At 44.2% G+C, this 13,465-nt stretch overlaps 1 protein-coding gene across 1 annotated transcript in view; it reads right to left on the bottom strand.

Annotated features, from left to right (window-relative positions):
* USP6NL (USP6 N-terminal like) overlaps window positions 1-13,465 on the bottom strand; it is a 751,219-nt gene that overhangs the window by 357,084 nt on the left and 380,670 nt on the right. The window lies entirely within an intron of this gene.

Genomic DNA, 13,465 nt, shown 5'->3' with positions numbered 1-13,465 from the left:
AGCCCACGTGCTCTGCGAGGAGATTCACTTTATAGATAGGCTGTGTTCGGAAAGGAGCCTGAGAAGCACAGTTGAAAGGGAACCAACTAAACAGTTTCTGAAGCTTGAGACAGTGGATTGACATTCCCTGTCTGGAAATGTATATAAAAGTGAGATCCAAACCACTCCTCATTCACAAGTTATTCTTGAACAAGGAAGGAAGCGCTCCGTAGAATACTTGAATACCTGCTGTATAACCAGGAATGGCATCTGCCTGACAACCAGTCTCCAAGTGGTGAGAAGACATCACCTGAAGTCAACAGTTTCTGCTGGAGAAGTCAAGTGTCAGCCTGATCAGTCTAAACACCTGCCTGCTGAGAGAGGGAAGGATTGTGCCTGGCCCAGCAGGAGGATAGAATGTGCAGGAGAGGTCCATGTATTTTCTTGTGATTGCAACCCCAGATAAAGATCGTCCACCCCAGGGTGTGACAGGAGAGGTCACATTCTGTGAAAGCATCTTCTGCACCTGACTGCTCAGTTCCTGGTGTGAGCTGCATTAAGTGTATGCCAGAAGTGTATTAAAACACAGCAGGTTCAGTCATCTGGTGCTACCACTGCTGATGAAGAGTGAAGGTCTGTGCCAACACTGAGTGGGGAGCCAGCAACTGGCCAGTAGATCACTGTCAGAACATGCAGCCTGGAGGCCGTAACTACCCATACCGAGTGCCTACCCACAGCAGATTTCAAGAGCTGCAATTACTGAGCTGGCTGCTGCCATAAAGACTCATCTATCCAAGTCAGTCTTTTGACAACATCCAGAAAGTTTGCCACTGAGGTACCACCTGGAAGATTAAGACTTACACATGGGCAGAGACGGCAAAAGTGAAAATGCTGGCAATAGTGGGATAAGAGTCCAATTACAATGAAGGGAAGAGGTTGCAGAGCCTCGCTATCAAATGCAACATTCTGAAATCCTGTGTCTCGTAACCATTTAACTGTACAGTTCCCAGTTCGTCAGTGATATTAAAAGGACTTTCTTTTCCAGTAAAGGAAGCACTGGACATCTTCTGTGGGGTGACTATCGAGTTCTGAGCTCTTGAGCACCAGGCTATCTCCCTGATGAGCACGTGACTGGTCGTCCTCACTAGACTGAGATTCAAGTGCAGAAAGGGTTTAATTTGATCCTGTTTGCTGTGTCACAGTAGAATGGGCCCCAGGACACGAGTGGCAAATTACCTCAATCGCCATGGTTGGGGTTAATTTGCCTCTGTCTACCCTGAGGGTCAACCCGAAAAGAGGCATTTCTTATTACTGCTGTTACTTAAATATACCTGCTCGCAGAGGGCTTAAATTAACAAAAACATGGTAAGAAGGGAAACTATAGGATTCCTAAAACTGACTAACTTTAATTTCCTGAAAAAGTTATTTCATTGCTCCTGCTATGATCTGTACGCAAAATACACAAAAAACTAAACTAATATTGGCAGAAAGTGGAAAACAGCAAACTATTGGTTATAAGTACATGTGACAATTGTGGTTTGAAAAACATATTGCAGGCCTCACTCATTCTCATCAACTAATCACCGTCATGTAATTGGTGAGGAAAAGGTACTTTTGAGACACAGATAAACAATGAATTAGAACACTTCAGAAATAGGTCTCTATTTCCTCCTGAATACTGAAGTTTTTTTGCAACACATGTACAAGTCGATTTGAAGAAACAAGTATCTTGAAAGCAGATGAAACTACAGAAAGAATGGGCTCAATGATGGTCACAACATTGTAAGTACCTCCCACACTTCTACCGCAGAAGAACTGGAGTTTTGAGTAACTGTGGCTTGGAAGGTGCAACAAAATTAAGGAAATGTTGCTGAGTAGCAGTGGGTGTTTCAAATCCCTACATCCAAGTCTCATAGCACAAATCTGCTAATGACCGGATAGACTCCATGGCACCCTTCACCTCTAATCTAATCTTCTACTCCCCACCTTCTTATTTGAGTGTCAGGGTCAAATTCCCTTTGCTAGACAGCCATTTGGCACTGGGATGCCTAGGACTCTCTTGCTCAACTTCTAAAATTGTGATTATCCACTTACCAGCTTCTTTGACAGAAACTACAATACCAGCCTCTAGTCTAAAGACCCAGATAAATTAGATGCATCTCCCTATTTCACGATTTTTGGTGTGGTAAATATCTGGCTCTAAACGTCATAAGAATTCAACCCAAGCTCTCATTCAATTCACCCTAATGTGTCCTTGATACTCTGGAAATAGTAACAAAGAGCAGACTACTGCAGAATCTTCCCCTTGCAAGAGGTAATTGACTTTGCTACTTATACCCTCTTTGACCTTTACCTACCACTTCTTCCTATAAACACCTAGCCGAGATGACTATCAAGAAAAACAGGGCTCGTACTGTCTCTGCATTTAGTATTTCTAAAATTACCACTTTATAAACCTGATATTGCAATGGCAGCCAAATAATGAGATGTCATATATTCTAATTGGTTGTCACACATGATATGACTGTCTGAGATGGTCTATGAAATAGCATGTGAGTGCTTTGACTTCCTTCTATGTGCTATTCGCTGTCAAAGCAGGTCAGTCCAACATGACTACTGGTCCCTCCACCATAGGCCAGGCAGCAAACATCAGAATTGTGGTTTAACTAAGCACTGGTTTTCATACAATATACCATTTGTTGTGGCTGTCACCAAGTAGGGGAACAGTTAAGTCTGCTACCGTTTTAAGACGGCTTTTGATGTGTCAGGGCAATGATGACAGTTACCCATCCCATCCCTTTAGAAACATACTACACTTTTCCCAGTGTTCATATGTAACACTCCGAGCTAAATGTGTAAATTCTAGATACTTTTGTGAAGTAAGTTTTAGTGGAAGCTTAAGCCCTCATTCGGTCCACACTGTATATTATCCTCACCAATAATTTCAGTTACTTGACGTAAACATAAAAGGTGGTGGCCTGTAAAGGGGGCATGGTATAAGAAATAAGACAGTGCCTCCCTTTGCATGGTCACCCAATATTTTTTGCTAATTGGTATGGCTGACTTTTGAACTCTGCACACTGAGGCACTGCTGTTCAGGCCACAGTAGATGGGATCTGACCCCAAAACGTGGTTTAATTGGCTAATCCTCATTTCCTCACTTCCCAAAAAGGTGATAGTATATGGGAAAGTTAAAAGTTACCTGTGGATTGCAACACGTTATGGCATTCACTACGCAGATAAAGGAAACATGGCTTCAGGCCTACATGTGTAGCCTGACTCCTGCCAGTTTTAAACCTGCAGGCGAACCTGTCAAAATAAACCTTTTTGCCTGGAAGGAAGCCTACATTTAAATATTACAGAAATCACCCTTAAGTCGGCCCTCATAGCCCACAAGATAGGGTGCAGAGTATATGAAAGTGGTACATGCAAGAATTGTAATGTTGGCACGTACCCCACAGTGCCTATTTTCAGTGTGAAGGGTTGTATCTTATGAAGAAAATGTAAAGTAAAGAATCAAATCACAACTCTGCTAAATTTAGACTTTGATAACATACAGAGGTGATTAGACCAATTTGCTAAAATCCAATTAATTGGTGCAGTCTGATTTTTAATAAGAATTTACAAGTGACTTATTTTGAAACATTACACTTTATCTGCCTAGCTTCCAGTTGGCTAATTGGCATTAGATTACAGGCAGATGGCCCTGTCAGTGCTTCCCTTTAAAAAGGTGTGAAAACTGTTCCCAGAGTATTAATAAATTGAAAAAGACCAGGTTGAGGTCTGCCCAATCAAAGTTAAATGTAAAGGGAGACCTTGGGATGAGAAGCCTTTTGCAGCGTAGACCCTCTGAAGGTAAGTTGGCAAGAACTCAGTGGATGGGTGAAGCTGTTCCCAAATCTAGCTTGGTGAAGCTGACGAGGAGGAGGCTGCTCATTTCCCAAACAGATCTCAGAATGGCACACAATTTCTCTTCAGGGGCAGAAAGGTTCTGTTGTTTGAACATGCCTCAAAATAGTGCACTGTAGAATAGTTTACAGTAAGGTAAACAGATGTGCTACACAAGTGGGAAGGGCTTGTCCCTGGGACTTTTTTCTGACTGGCTAGTAAATCCTATAAAACTGGCAGCTTACCGACAGCTCATCAGAAGACATTCTGAATTTCAAAGTGCGCAGCTGACCACTAACTACTGGAACTGGCTGGACCCTACTGGTAGCCTCTGTTGTGGTGCGTCTTGGCACCTAAGTGCTACCCCTGAGGTCTGGAGAGCCAAGGGAGACTTATGTTTTTTACAAGAATGCAACAAAAAAATTGGGACTATGCTGCAGCTCTGAAATCATTTTCACAAACATGATTAGGGATTAATTAGTAATGTGTACTAATTGCCCAGGGTACAAGAAAATGTCTTGCAAACAAATCAGATTTTAAGGAAGCTATTGCTATTATTGGGGGTATGGAGAATGCTACTATGTGGGTGAAAGAGATGAGAGGTGGCAAAACATAGAGGCCTGTTGTACAAGTGTTTCAGTGAGTGTAGAAACAGTCAAAGTAGTGAAAGGAGATTGTGTTCAATAAATTAAGAGGAATGACAATAACACACCTAAGAGTAAAAACGACAAAGAATTCCACAAATATTTTGGATACGATAATGAGGCACATCTTTCTAATAATTTTAGGTTATTTGCTAGATTAACCACATGTAAGCAGTGTGGTGAAAAGGGACACTGTGCTAGAGTGTGTAACAGCATGAAGATGCAAAGTATGTCTTAGTTTAGCCTGAAAAAGAAATGATTTGAAGTGTTAAGAGTGATGGTACAGATGAAACTTATCCTCTGGTGATGCCTTAACATTAAATATTGATTGGTGATAAAGCTGAGTGTTAGCGGATTCAGGCTCTCCTTATACAATGGCGGGAGGTAAGAAATGGGTGAGTATTTTGTTGCCATCAGATAACAATCTGGTAGGCTATGGTGTGGTGTCAAAATTGATGCCCTTGATTATAGTGTGAGAAGAATAGAATTCCAGACAGGGAGGCTGTGGGGGAAAGTTTATGTGGCCAAGGGGACAATTTACTAGGCTGGCATCAGCAAGGTGTCATGGGTATTACACTTAACTCAAATATCTAGGAGAAAGGTCTCTTGCTTGAAAATTCAGTTGATAATTCTGCTATTTATGGTGAATGTCCTGATTTCTTTAAGGATACTTAAGCTCGTTGAAGGGATTTCAACATAAGGTCACTCTCAAAAGGAATTCTGTTCCTTTTGAGCATAAGGTAAGGAAGGTTCTCCATTTGATGTTGGATCCCTTAAGGGAAGATCTTCAAAAACTCATGGATGCTGGAATAATTGAAGAGACAGAATCACTGAAGTGGTATGTCCCATTGGGTTTGGCACCCAAAGAAGGTGGGAGAAAAATAAGGATGCATTTTGACTTACGTGACCCCAACAAACACATCTGAGATGACAAACAATCACTGGCAAACTTAGGTGGGCCAAGTTGTTTAGTGTGATAGACCTATCCGCATCTTATCAGATTCTTTTACAAGAAGAATCTAGAGCCTTAAAATTTGTTATCACCTCTTTGGGAGCATACAGGTTTCTCTGCATGCTTTTTGGGTCAGTGTAGGAAATTGGGTTACTTGTTGCCTGGTGTACAAGCCCTGGTCAAGCAGCAATCACAATCCTAGTCAGGCTAAGACACAAGAAACCCCAAATTAACCTGTGCTCAACCTCGTGGTAGCTTTGTACTGAGCAGTCTGGCTTAACTTAGAGGCAATGTGTAAAGTATTTGTGCAATACTTCAAACAGTGAAAATATCACACAAAAAGATCCCACCCTTCAATCCCAGGAAGACCCATTCAGTATGCAGATGAATGTAGATGTGACCGAGTGTCCTGTGTTTGTGGTTGCCTGGTTGAAATGCACAAGGAGGCTGTCAACCACCACAGACCAGACGTTCATTGGAGACAGGCTGTAAGGCACAGATGGCTTTAAGTGCAGGGAAATGCTCACTTTCTAAAAGTGGCGTTTCTAAAATAGTAATATAAAATGCAACTTCACCAATAAGCAGGATTTTCTATTACCATTCTGGCCATAGTGCTGCTTACGCCTATCAGATCAAAATGTACTACTCAAGAAGTATATGAGGGGAGTCCTAATGCTACCCTATAAAAGGAGCAGGTCTCACAGTGGTGGAAAATAAATTTAGACGTTTTTCACTACCAGGACATATAAAACACATTTGTAAATGTCCTGCCTTTTACCTACATAGACCTACATCTGCCCTATGGGTTACCTAGGACCTACCTCAGGGGTGACTTATATGTAGGAAAAGGGGAGTTTAAGGCTTGGCAGGTATTTTTAAATGCCAAGTCGATGTGGCAGTGAAACTGCACGCACAGGCCTGGCAATGGCAGGCCTGAGACATGGTTAACGGGCTACTTATGCAGGTGGCACAATCAGTGCTGCAGGTTCACTAGTAGCATTTAATTTACAGGCTCTGGGCACATTTAGTGCACTTTACTAAGGACTTATAAGTAAATCAAATATGACAATTGGGTATGAACCAATGTTACCATGTTTAGGGAAGATAGCATATGCACTTTAGCACTGATTAGTAGTGGTAAAGTGTGTAGAGTCTTAAAAACAGCAAAAAAAGTGTCAGAAAAGTGGAGGGAGGCAGGAAAAAAGTTGGGGGATGACCAACCCAAACACAGTCAGGTCTAAAAAGGGGGAATACACAAAGCCACACTCTCAGCTACCCAGTCATGTGACCCAAAGACTGGATGCAGGCACCAAATGGCTAAGGAAAGAAAATGGCAACTTTCTATAAGTGTCATTTTCGGAATTGTAATTTAAAATCAGACTTCACCATAAGTTAGGATTTTAAAGTGTGATCCCAGAGACACCAAACATTTTCTGATTATCTCTTCCCATTTGGAAATTATACTTATAAAATGAAATGGGGTAACTCCAATGTTATCCTAAGGGAGAGATAGGCCTTGCAGTACTAAAAAACTGATTTTGAGTTTTTCATTACCAGGACATGTAAAACTTAAAGGTTTGTGTCCTTCTTTTTAACATTGACGGCAGCCCTTTGGTTGTCCAGAACCCACCCTAGGGGTGACTCACATGTATTAAAAAAGGACGGTTTGACCTGGCAAAAGGGTTACTTTGCCAGCGCAAAATGACAACAAGCTCTGCAATGTCAAGCCTGAGATACGTTTAAAGGGCTATTTAAGTGTGTGGCACAATCAGTGCTGCAGACCCACATGTACCATTTAATTTACAGGCCCTGTGCAGATATAGTCCCAATGTACTTCGGACTTCCAAGAATATACAAGGTATGGGTCAATTCTACTGTGTTTTAAGGAGAGCACCCAAACACTTTAGCGCCGGCTAGCAGTGGTAAAGTGCACAGAGTCTTAAGGCCAGCAAAAATGTATTCAGCAAAAAGTGGAGGGTAACAGCAAAAAGTGTGGAGGTGTCCCTGAAGAGAGAGCCAGGTACAACAGTTAGAATCAGCTGCAACATGTTTTCAAAGGTTGGTAAAGAGAGTTTTGGTGGGCATACCACATTTTGTGGTATGGAGTGGACAGGTGTGAGCATGATAATATTGTGTGTGGTGCAAAGTTTTGGTCTAACATATTAAAAGTAGAAGGGTAAATTTAGGATAACATTTTCTTATTTGGGACATATTATCTCTTCTAAAGGGATTAGACGTTAAGTAGGAATTGCCCAAAAGTATGATACAGCCAAGCAGGAAAGATCCTGTGCGTTCATTCGTGGGCTTGGCAGCATTTAGCTAAAAATTTCTTACAGATTTTGCAAATTATCCTTTCCTTTGAAATCTCAACATAAAAAGGGGGTCAAATTTAACTGCAATGGTGATTGTGTCAAAGTTCTTCAAGCAATATAAGGAAGTATTGTTGTTTTACCAACTCTGGGTCAGTTAGATACATGCAGGAAAACGTTGTTCACTGATGCTAGCCTGTCTGGGTTAGGGGCTGTCCTCGCTCAAGTTGCCGATGATGAACAAAAGGCGATAGCGTTTGCACCATGTTCTTTTAAAGGTGCTGAAGAAAGGTACTCTGTAACTGAGCGAGAAGCCCTGTAGAAGGGCTGTTCAAGTTTTAAAAAAAAATCTTGTGGGGTTACCATTCACTGTTATGTTAGGTCACGTCCCTTGGTGCAATTATTTTCTTGAAAGGGTAATGTGGACTTGACCCTGAGAATTAGAAGATGGTCTGAAGGTTTGTTTGATTATACTTTTTGGGATAAATATGTTCCTGGTGCTAGTAAAAAGATGTAGACTGTCTAGATTACCTCCTCCATGTGTTGATGAAACATATGAACCTGCAGTTGTGAAAGTGTGGGCAAAGGAGGATGCTCTAATTTCTGAGAAATGGGACATACTTTACAATGAAGATGCAACTCTCAAAGCAATGTCTGATTTTGTAACCAAAAGTTGGCCTGATGTCAAGGAAGTGGCCAGTTGTTTGCATGGATTTGGGAATGTCTGTGATTAGCTTAATCTCTTTCTAGGAAAGGTGTGCAGAGGTTCAAGAGTTATTCCCACTTAGAGCTTGGGGGAAAAAGTGAAAAAGTAATAAATGTGGCTTGTGGGGGGTAGAAGTCTAACCAAGGCAAGGTTAAGACAATGATACTGATGGCCTGGTTTTTATCAGCAGGCTGAGGCTGTGGCCAAGGATTGCTGGTCATGTGCAGGAAATGATAAAAGCAGGATAGCATGATATCCTCCTTTGTCACCAGTTGAACTGCCAACTAAATCTTAGGTGAAGCCGAGTCTGGACTTTGTTGGGCCATTTGAACTTTTGTCACACAATGAACATTATGTTTTGATGCCAGTTGACTATAATTCCAATTGGCTGGTCAATGCTCGAACTGTGATTGGATTTCTTAAAGGGTGAATTTGCAAGAAAAGGTCCTTGGTAACAAGCAATGGTGTTCAATTTATCTCTCAAGAAATGCAAGACTTCTCAGGAAGTCTGTCTAGTTCATCTGAAAACAGCTCTTTAATTTCCACAATCCAATGATCTGCCTGAACTGATTAACAGAATGGTTGAGAGGTCAGTTCAGTGGGCAGCGGAGAATAAAGTCTCCTTAAATGAAGTGCTTTGTGAAACTTGGTGGGCTCATTGAGTCACATACAATTCCATCACTTTAGAATCTCCTTTTTCCTTCCTGTTGGGGTAGAATACGAAATTCTAAGCTCAATCCAGGTTTATGGAGGAATTTCTTCTGAAGTTATTTCTAGAAAATACAAAATGTACCAAAAGAAGTATAACTGTAGGTATGATACCATGTTGTTGGAGTCTTAGAGCTGGCACAGGTGCTTGGATGTTTGGTTTGCTTTCTGGCATCTATACAACAACCTTGAGGCATAAGCGATTAAACCACTACTCTTGGTGCTCAAAGCAAAACTCCTTCTCACCTTGACATGTGAGCTGGCGGCTCTCCCTGGGAAATTGAGCACCTGGTTAAACCTGCACACAATGAATACTATATTTCATGTTCATAATTGTACCTGCCAAGCAGAAATAAGGATGGAATTCAATATTCAGCAACCAGCCTTGAAACGTATATTTCCTGATCTTTTGTCACGCAATACACCACACTAGGGATCATACCTTAAGACATGGTATGTGGCATGCTTTCACAGCTCCTAATTTATGCTACGAATCTTGCCAATCTTATCTAAAAATAAAAAAGTGCCTTTCTTACCTTGCAACTAAAAGAGTTATGGGATCCAGAAACGTCTGAAGTACAATTTAAACAAGTACCCCATTATCCATGACATGGAGACGTTGCAAAATAGGAAATATGCAGGCTTTACAGCAGAGTGCGTCTGTGGACAGAAACTGGCTAATTACCTCTCCTGCCCTTTGACCAAATCACTGACATTACAATTTATCCACATTCATTTTCCATACTCCTCATTAATAGTGTTCAGGCAAGCATAGCCATCATACAAGGACTATTCAAAACAATATCTCGGGGCACTTACAAATTAGAATCACTGTTGCATATTGTTTGTACTTGCCCTGTGCTTTTACCCAAGCGATGAAGATGGCTAAGATCACTATCCATCAAGCACAGGTGTCGGCGGGTAATATATTATGCAGAGAGGACTACAAATAACAGCAAGTCTCGTAAAAGTTATGGAGAAAGTTCTGCCTCCTACAAAGACCAAAGATCCCCGCTGTACTCTGGAGAAAGCTTAATGAATGCTCTACTCTATCTGGAGAAACTATGGGGGTCATTACAACATTGGCGGTAAAAGGCGCTTACCGCCATACAGAAGACCGCCAAAACACCGCCGCGGCCGTGGAATTGCGCCAGAGCTATTATGACACACATCTTGGATTTTGCCGAAATTCAGACACCCACACAAGACCGCCACACCAAAGGTCAGTGATAAACTGACAAAAATAAAACCTCCACCGTCACGCCAACAGAAACACGCCCACACTATCACGACCAACGAATCCACGCAGCGGTCTTTCAACCGCGGTATTCCATTGGCGATACAAACCGCCGCGCTCAAAATACACACACATCTCCAAAACACCGCAACATTGGACAAATCCAAATACACACACCTGATACACATACAAACACCACTCCCACACACTAAACACAATATAAAACACACACCCACATCACCCACAAACCCCTACGACCACAATTCACGGACAAAGGCCAGATATACAGAGAGCACAGCAACTGAGAACCCCACCACACAGAGGCATACAACACCATCACCCATACAACATTACACGCACAAAACACCACACACCACTACACATCAACACTTACACCACCCCACACATCACCCACACCACCCCATGTCACGCCAAAGACACCCCCGGTTTTCCGAGGAGGAGCTCAGGGCCATGGTGGAGGAAATCCTACAGGTAGAGCCACAGCTATTTGGCTCACAGGTGCAGCACACATCCATAGCCAGGAAGATGGAGCTATGGCAAAGAATCGTGGACAGGGTCAACGCTGTGGGACAGCATCCAAGAAAGCGGGAGGACATCAGGAAGAGGTGGAACGACCTACGGGGGAAGGTGCGTTCAGTGGTCTCCAGGCACAACATCGCGGTACAGCGGACTGGTGGCGGACCCCCACCTCCACCCCCACAACTAACAACATGGGAGGAGCAAGTCTTGACCATCATGCATCCAGAGGGCCTCGGAGGAGTCGGTGGAGGAATGGACACTGGTAAGTTAAATCTCAACTACCATATCCCACACCCTACCTGCATGCTATCACACCCCCCCCCACCCTCACACCCTCCCCTATCACTCCAACTCCTCACTAATGTACTCATAACACAAACCATCCACCCAACACCAAGCCCTGCATGCAAAAACAAAGCATGGTCACCCCTCACCAAAGCATGCTCATTGCACATACCCATAACAACCCCCTAACCATCATCACACAAACCCACACACAGGAATGCTTGCACTGGGGTACACAAACACCCACCCATTGCACAGCATTACACACACACATGCAATAATCATGCTCTTATATCCCTGCAGGACCACTACGGAACGTCACCACACCGGAGGGTCCAGACAACTCAACTCCACCCACAAAAGAGGCCCACAGTGACGACAGCAGCTCTGCCCTACTGGATCCTGATGACCAGCCCGGACCATCGTGGGCCTCGGGACAGTCGGTTCCCCTTGCACAGGAATAGGCCAACACTGACCTTCCACCCTCTGGTAACACCAGCACAGCACCCACCCAGCGGGACCATACCTCCGTACCCAGGACACGTCAATCAGCTGTGTGTCCACCACTACAGGGAACCCAGGATAACCCACCACCCCAACAACAACAGGGACCTGGGGGCAGTGGTAGAGGGCACACGGTCCAGGGGATGGAGGCACAGGAACACAGGGGAACTGGGAGGGCTGCTGTGCGACAGGGGGCGGACAGGCCAAGGGAACCCACTCTCCACGAGGCCCTCTCCTCCATGATGGGAGCATACCACCACTCCCAGGAGACGATGGTGACGGTCCTAGCCAAGTTTCAGGAGACCCAGCGCCTGCAGGAGGAGCAGTATTTGGGGTTCAGGGAAGAGCTCAGAACCATCAGCTCCACCCTGGGCACCATCGTAGGGGTGCTGAAGGACATACAAAAAACCATGAGGGGCACCGTGGCACTCCAAGGGGCCCCTGACATTAGCATGGACGATGAACTGCCCACCACCTCTGCCGGCGCTAGTGGACAGGACGCCCGCCACAGGACCACCACACCAGCACCTCACCCCCTGCAGACGGAGAACCACCTCGCAAGCGGTCCCTGAGATCCAGGAACAGGACAGAGCAAGATGGCAAGACCCCGCCAGGAAATGAGACCACCCTGATTGTCCTCCCACTGTCCCACTTTGTTACCCTGTCCAGATTGGAACTGCCCCAGCTCCTCTTCCGATGCCCATATGGGCAGTGCACCTGTGTGACTAATGGACTGGACTCTGCCATGGACATTCCTCCATCATCCCCATCACGATATTACTACCCCCCTCCATTTTTGAGCACTTAAATAAACAACCTTGAACCACAAAACAATCTGGAGTCAGTCTGTGATTTGCTAAATTTGTATAATCAATGACCGTGTCAACATGCGTTTCCAATTGTAAAGCCAACATACCTATGTCACACATCACAAGTCCTTGAAGGATGCAAGCAGATGACAAACGTTGCTAACCACACCTGTGAAACCGTAATGGAAAGGTACAACTCAGTGACCAAATACTGCTATAAAATGACATACAGGATAGAGGTAGAAGTGTGAAAGTGAATGTAATGGTAAAAAGAAAACTGTTCTCACCTGTGTGTCACTGGAAATATTGCTGTATGACTGACTACCTGTTATCTATGTCTTCTTCCTCAGCGTCCTCCTCATCACTGTCCACAGGCTCCACAGCTGCCACAACACCGCCATCTGGACCATCCTCCTGCAGAAAAGGCACCTGGCGTCGCAAAGCAAGATTGTGAAGCATCGAGCAGGCGATGATGATCTGGCACACCTTCTTCGGTGAATAGAATAGGGAACCACCTGTCATATGGAGGCACCTGAACCTGGCCTTCAGGAGGCCGAAGGTGCATTCGATAACCCTCTTAGTCCGCCCATGGGCCTCATTGTAGCGTTCCTCTGCCCTGGTCCTGGGATTCCTCACTTGGGTCAATAGCCAGGACAGGTTGGGGTAACCAGAGTCCCCCATTAGCCACACCCGGTGCCTCTGGAGTTGACCCATCATATAAGGGATGCTGCTATTGCGCAGGATGTAGGCGTCATGCACTGAGCTAGGGAACATAGCATTTACCTAAGAGATGTACTGGTCTGCCAAACATACCATCTGTACATTCAAGGAATGATAACTCTTCCTGTTCCTGTACACCTGTTCACTCCTGTGGGGGGGGACCAGAGCTACATGGGTCCCATCA

The sequence above is a fragment of the Pleurodeles waltl genome, chromosome 4_1, assembly GCF_031143425.1.
Source record: "Pleurodeles waltl isolate 20211129_DDA chromosome 4_1, aPleWal1.hap1.20221129, whole genome shotgun sequence".
Lineage (NCBI taxonomy): Eukaryota > Metazoa > Chordata > Amphibia > Caudata > Salamandridae > Pleurodeles > Pleurodeles waltl.
The sequence above is the reverse complement of the archived record's forward strand: the minus strand, read 5'-3'. Positions and strand labels throughout refer to the sequence as shown.